Genomic DNA, 7,475 nt, shown 5'->3' on the forward strand with positions numbered 1-7,475 from the left:
AAAGGAAACAACACATATGAAAGTGAAATACCCAAGTACCTATGTAACCATGTATTTTGTACTATTATGAACTGGATCTTGGAATAAAAAGGGCAATAGTTTGATAGAGGATATAATTGGGGAAGGTGTCTTGTATTAGTCTGATACTAGTAAAACTATTGAAGGTAGGTCTTTCCTTGGTAATGTGATTATACTGTGGCGATCAGTCGTCACTCGGTCACTCGTGTGAGCGAAGCCTAATGCACCACATACGTATCCTCTTTGGATTTATGCAACTGCATTTGTTTTGATTTTAATTTTAACATGTGCATTCAAGATTTCAAGATTTTTCCGACCAGTTTGACTTTTCTTATAGAATTTTCCCATTTTCCACTAGTAATACTAAGTTTTCAGTTATTTACAGTGTGTTAGTACATTCTTAAGAATAAACTGTCAAATTGTGCATTTCATTTTCAACCGACTTCGTTCTCTTTTCTTTTATTTGGGAAGTTTGTTTTCACAGAGTCAGAACCAATGGTAAAAGATTTTCTAACATATTTATGTAACTATCACAGATGGGGATATTACCAACAAATTTTCACAATTTTGAAAGACTAGGTCTTTTAAAATTGTGAGTGATATGATTTCACTTCAGTACACGATCTGCTGATCTATTTCTCAATGTTGCTCGATACCTTGATGCGTGAGTGAACACACCAAATTCTAAATAAAGACATAAATCACCAAATTTATGGAGACTGTCGAGATAGGCAAGGATCAAACTTTATGGTTTCGATATTAAACTATGAATGTTTATTCCGTTTGGCTGACCTCTTGTTAGGACACGTCGTGTTTTGACCGATTTTGACTAAGAACTTAATTGTACGTGAATTTTTATAATTATAATTTCACTACATTCACACAAAACATTGAGTATACTTTGGTAGATAAAATGACATTTGAGGTATACATTATTTAAACGTTGCGTTTATCAACGTTCTTGAACCTGCTAGTAGGATACACTTTATAACATACTGATACGTGTGTTAATGAATAACCAATTTGCCATTATTAGAGAATAACTATACTGCCTAACCTTAAAAAACGTACCCAGGTACCTTATAAGGTACCTACCTACAGTATCATGTAGAATGCAATAAAAAATAAATATTAAACTAATTATTATGCCCAACTTGTAATGTTAGTAGTAAGATGAAAAGAACTATTAGGTAACAGTTCGTAGGTGCCTAGGTAAAGTTTAGGGTGTGATGGTGTACGCCAGTATGTGATCTGCAAGGAATGAAATTGGGGGCCATTATTCCTTATCAGATTATTTTAATATTCCATCTGAGGCGAAATTTAACAAACTATTATTTTAATAACAGGACACTTAGCCCACATACAGAGTGCCCCAATATTTTTCAGCAGTTACCTATGAGAAAATAGTATTGGAGCACTAAAAACTTACCCGGTATGCTAAAATTTTAATTCTATTTTTCCCTACTAAGTGCTACTAATTCATGAGTACTTACTTACCTTACTACCTGTATGACTATGTAGACATATCGGATGCGAAGATTTCTGTTTATTAATTTTTTAAGGTTCCTAGTAGAATTTACATTTTTATCTCATTACAAATTTACGAAGGCGAAAACAATTATGTTCAAATAAATTGAAAAACTTAAAGACAGAATACATGGTAGATTTTAGGGAAATTAGGGAACTCGAGGCAGTAGGAATTCTCTATCACCCAACTTTGTCATGAAAATATATCTAACCATGTCAAAATGGGCAGCAATAAGTTAATAATACCTAATTTATCCTTCTTTCGGCGATAAATTAGGCATTATTTATTAGGACTTTGATGGTTATTATTAAATTTATGATTCCTCTCCATCAAAATTTAATTATACCAGAAAAGACCACGTATATTTTACAAGAAACCCTGATATTAGCGAGAATATGACTTGGAAGTGAGCTTTACTGGGTGGTGTTAAGGCAAAATTCAGCAAAATCCTGTTGACAGGTAAAAATCAGTAAAGTATTGTCAGTTCTTCGTAATTTAAGAGTTCAGAAAATTTCAAAGATTTCAACAATACTATCATTGAATCATTTGAACAACTGGTTTGATGCCGCTTTCTATCTAATACTGAAGGACTAGATTTGTTTGATTGTTGATTGCCTCATGATGAGTAATATCCATCACCACCTTCTCGTATTTACACCTGCATTTTTCAGGTCTTTTAATAGACATTTCAATGAACCATCCAGTAATCTCACTGTCTGAGATGTTAAAACGGACAGTTTGGCCTAGCTATTAAAGTGGTCCTAAGAGATTATATTGAGTGTTGCGTGGTGCACATATCAGAATTCAAGAGGAGATGCTGGGAAATGTTTTGGTAATTTTGGCATCTCCACCATACATTTCAATGAACCATCCAGTAATCTCACTGTCTGAGATGTTAAAACGGACAGTTTGGCCTAGCTATTAAAGTGGTCCTAAGAGATTTGGTACACAAATGGTTTCACACACACCGCACACACGTGAATTGAGTTATAAATTATATCCCAAACATATTATCCGTTCAATAAATACACCTATCAAATCTTATAGAATCACTTGAAAAGTTGAAATGAGTTTGTGTTTCACAACCAATAAAGCATCGCGTGCATACCTAATGAGAAAAACAAAGAAATATGTTCCAATGTTGCAGACATATTTCTTCGATCTCATTTCAAAATTCAATAAGTTCCCCGTCTCTAACAACATCATTTTCAGTTTCATTGAATTTATTAAAAACTTTGCTCCAGTTCGATGTGAATGAATTAAACAAAGTAGATCTTGGATCAAAAGAAAAGCAAGATTCAACTACTCGACACTTTTAGATTGATTTTTCGAGTGAATTTTCACACTTCATGTTTTCTACACTCTGAAGATACTTTACAGAATCCTCTTTCGATCACATTTATATGCTGTTAAAAGTGGGTAGTTGTTCTAGAAATCTACACAAAAGGCATGTAAAAGTACAATAGAGGAAAAGAATATGACGGAACCTCTAACCACAAATACTTTCCCAATATTATACGAAACCATAAACATGATGTTTTTATGTAAGACAAAAAATTCAATGACAACAACAAAAATTGGGAAAATGGTAAAAAATAATAAAATTTTCATATTTTATATTCTAGGGAACGAATTTATGAATGTTCCTGGAGTCAGAAAAGAAGAAAGCCCCCCAGTTTACTATCTGACTTCATAAAACAAAAACCGAAAATTTGAGGACTATAAAATTGAAAATGTATCATACATAAAACGTATGAATAAAGGGAAGGCATTGCAAATTATATGATTTACTTATGGATAAAACTTACTCTTTTATTTATAACTGGGATCCGCTCCGGTGAGAAAATAAATTCATAAACATGTTATCAAAAATAATGAGGAAGGTTACTTAACAATCTCTTAAAAAATGTTGATACTTGTTTTTAATATTATTGGCATTTTTATTGACAAAAGGAAACACTAGAAATACATACTAGAATAAAAGCACGTAAGAAGGGAGATATAGGCATCTTCGAAATATAATCTATTGACTTCTACTTAAGTACATATTTTACTTTTGTTTCTCAGCCAAATAATTCACAACACAATAAGACAACAATATTTATTTGAATGGAAAATTTAATTTTCTTTCTCGATTTTCTTATTCTATTTTTGATATCTTCAATGAGATTCTGGCGTAAAAGTTTATGTAACATAAAAATTGGGAGACGATATTTATGAGCAGATATAAATAAATACTCGTAACTATTATTGACATTGGAAACAGAATTGAAACAAATGTAATAAAATTTTAGAAAATCAAAAACTTCAATGCTGGATTGTCTTATTTTCGGTATCATAATATTTGCCTTTGCAACACGTTCTTTCTTATCATTCCATGTAAAAATGAGTTATTTTTTTTTCATTTTTCTCAGAGATAAGTGGTTATTTAACTTTTTTTAAAATATCGTCTGGATTACCTGGATGAATTTTTATATTTCACCAGAAGTAAGCCAAAATTTTAGTGGAGATGCCAAATATCCAATCCCATAGAATGAATCGTGCATTTCTTTCCCCTCACCATTTAGTTCTTTATTTCTCAACAGCTCAACACAATTCTGCAAATTGTATCTACATAAGTGTACTTATGTAGAAATAAGTTAATGATTTGTACTTAATCATTATGCAGAGCACGGACTGCGATATATTTTCTTTCAATTCAAATTTCAACAAGGCAATAGCGATAAAAAAAGACTTGGGAAGTTTCTTTGATGAGAGCGACAGTAGAGGACAATATTAATTAATGCTGATTTTGACATGTCCGGTCCAGAATCAGTTGACCTTTGACCTGAGCGAATTGACTAAATCAGCGACTAATCGGATGCATTGATTCAATTGCCAGATTCGCGGTTCTTTAATTGGGAGAGTTCGGGTGACAATAGAGTGCGGATTGTTATTTTCAATATTCTTCTTCAAGTTGGTCTTTTATATGCAGTCGTCTCCTTGGTCTTTTTGATTTATCTATTCTTCAGACATTTTTTGATTCTTGACTTAGTACTTTTAGGTCTTTTGGTATTTAGTATTAATTAAGTACGACAATTATTATACTGAAATCTGACAAATACTGGAACTACGAGTATTTGAAAAAATTGTGGTCCAGAAATTAGACAAATCGCAATATTCTTCTTCAAGTTGGTCTTTTATATGCAGTCGTCTCCTTGGTCTTTTTGATTTATCTATTCTTCAGACATTTTTTGATTCTTGTCTTAGTACTTTTAGGTCTTTTGGTATTTAGTATTAATTAAGTACAATTATTATACTGAAATCTGACAAATACTGGAACTACGAGTATTTGAAAAAAATGTGGTCCAGAAATTAGACAAAATCGACTCTAACAGGCAATCGTACTAGAGAAACAATAAATTTACTCGGAAAAAAGTTCTCAGCAAATATTGAAAGTTTGAAATCTTGGAAGAAAGAAGAGAAACAATGGTGTTAAAGAAAACAATCTAAAACATATTTCAACTGGTGCCGGCATTTTTTGTTCACTCACACCCAATTTTTTACTTTTCTCTCTCTTCTTTTTTTTTAATACAAATTGTTGCTTTCGAATGCCATAAAGAAACTTGTAGACTTTTAAAAGAGATTTCTTGGAAGAAAGAAGAGAAACAATGGTGTTAAAGAAAACAATCTAAAACATATTTCAACTGGTGCCGGCATTTTTTGTTCACTCACACCAAATTTTTTACTTTTCTCTCTCTTCTTTTTTTTAATACAAATTGTTGCTTTCGAATGCCATAAAGAAACTTGTAGACTTTAAAAGAGATTTTTTTATCTCTTTATTTCTGACTCTGAATTTTGGGTAGATACCTATAGCCATATAGCTTTTAAAGACAGATTCAATTTATCGTACTTTTGACGTGGCCAAGTTTTCAAGTTTCTTTTATGGTCTTCATAAACTGCTGCAAAATGGTAATATTTATTCCCCAAATTCCCCGATAAAGGAGAATCGTATGCGATTTCATATGGGGTGAAGTTATTGGAGACATTTATAGATGTTCTTCATATTTTATTATTTTCGTGTGCGTTGTTTTACGGCTTTCGGTGAAAATATCTTTGCTTCTGATCTTCCAAAAGCTATTATTGGAGACATTTATAGATGTTCTTCATATTTTATTATTTTCGTGTGCGTTGTTTTACGGCTTTCGGTGAAAATATCTTTGCTTCTTATCTTCCAAAAGCTGGTAGGAGGGATGGAGGAAAAATCAAGGACATTCAGGGAATATAATAAAGGAAGGTAAGAAATTTTCAAAAAAATATAAGAAGTTGTGGGAGACGATTTTCTTACCTGCTGTCACCAATTTGATCGAACCGGATTTTCCTCTTAGCACCGGTACTGGAGAGAGTATGGATAGGTGACACACTAAGTCCAGAATCCGGCAGTGATGAGGATCCATTGGAAGAAGACAGACTGCCTGTCCTACCACGTCCATCTACATTGCTAGGGATGATGGTCGTGATGAGGATCCATTGGAAGAAGACAGACTGCCTGTCCTACCACGTCCATCTACATTGCTAGGGATGATGGTTTATAAAGTAATTGGGGAAGGTGTCTTGTATTAGTCTGATACTAGTAAAACTATTGAAGGTAGGTCTTTCCTTGGTAATGTGATTATACCAATAACCAATGGTAAAAGATTTTCTAACATATTTATGTAACTATCACAGATGGGGATATTACCAACAAATTTTCACAATTTTGAAAGACTAGGTCTTTTAAAATTGTGAGTGATATGATTTCACTTCAGTACACGATCTGCTGATCTATTTCTCAATGTTGCTCGATACCTTGATGCGTGAGTGAACACACCAAATTCTAAATAAAGACATAAATCACCAAATTTATGGAGACTGTCGAGATAGGCAAGGATCAAACTTTATGGTTTCGATATAAAATTATGAATGTTTATTCCGTTTGGCTGACCTCTTGTTAGGACACGTCGTGTTTTGACCGATTTTGACTAAGAACTTAATTGTACGTGAATTTTTATAATTATAATTTCACTACATTCACACAAAACATTGAGTATACTTTGGTAGATAAAATGACATTTGAGGTATACTCTGACCTCTTGTTAGGACACGTCGTGTTTTGACCGATTTTGACTAAGAACTTAATTGTACGTGAATTTTTATAATTATAATTTCACTAATAAACATTGAGTATACTTTGGTAGATAAAATGACATTTGAGGTATACATTATTTAAACGTTGCGTTTATCAACGTTCTTGAACCTGCTAGTAGGATACACTTTATAACATACTGATACGTGTGTTAATGAATAACCAATTTGCCATTATTAGAGAATAACTATACTGCCTAACCTTAAAAAACGTACCCAGGTACCTTATAAGGTACCTACCTACAGTATCATGTAGAATGCAATAAAAAATAAATATTAAACTAATTATTATGCCCAACTTGTAATGTTAGTAGTAAGATGAAAAGAACTATTAGGTAACAGTTCGTAGGTGCCTAGGTAAAGTTTAGGGTGTGATGGTGTACGCCAGTATGTGATCTGCAAGGAATGAAATTGGGGGCCATTATTCCTTATCAGATTATTTTAATATTCCATCTGAGGCGAAATTTAACAAACTATTATTTTAATAACAGGACACTTAGCCCACATACAGAATGCCCCAATATTTTTCAGCAGTTACCTATGAGAAAACGTTCCTTATCAGATTATTTTAATATTCCATCTGAGGCGAAATTTAACAAACTATTATTTTAATAACAGGACACTTAGCCCACATACAGAGTGCCCCAATATTTTTCAGCAGTTACCTATGAGAAAATAGTATTGGAGCACTAAAAACTTACCCGGTATGCTAAAATTTTAATTCTATTTTTCCCTACTAAGTGCTACTAATTCATGAGTACTTACT

The 7,475-nt window shown here is 32.5% G+C and overlaps 1 protein-coding gene across 1 annotated transcript in view; it reads right to left on the reverse strand.

Moving 5' to 3' along the window:
* LOC103505925 (headcase protein) overlaps positions 1–6,042 on the reverse strand; it is a 200,761-nt gene extending 194,719 nt beyond the window's left edge. The window contains exon 1 of the mRNA XM_008470296.3: positions 5,874–6,042. The gene's annotated coding sequence lies outside the window, so the exon portion shown is untranslated. The remainder of the gene's footprint in view (positions 1–5,873) is intronic.
* Between the last annotated feature and the right edge of the window lie 1,433 nt (positions 6,043–7,475).

This window comes from Diaphorina citri, unplaced genomic scaffold (assembly GCF_000475195.1).
Source record: "Diaphorina citri unplaced genomic scaffold, Diaci psyllid genome assembly version 1.1 scaffold204, whole genome shotgun sequence".
NCBI lineage: Eukaryota > Metazoa > Arthropoda > Insecta > Hemiptera > Psyllidae > Diaphorina > Diaphorina citri.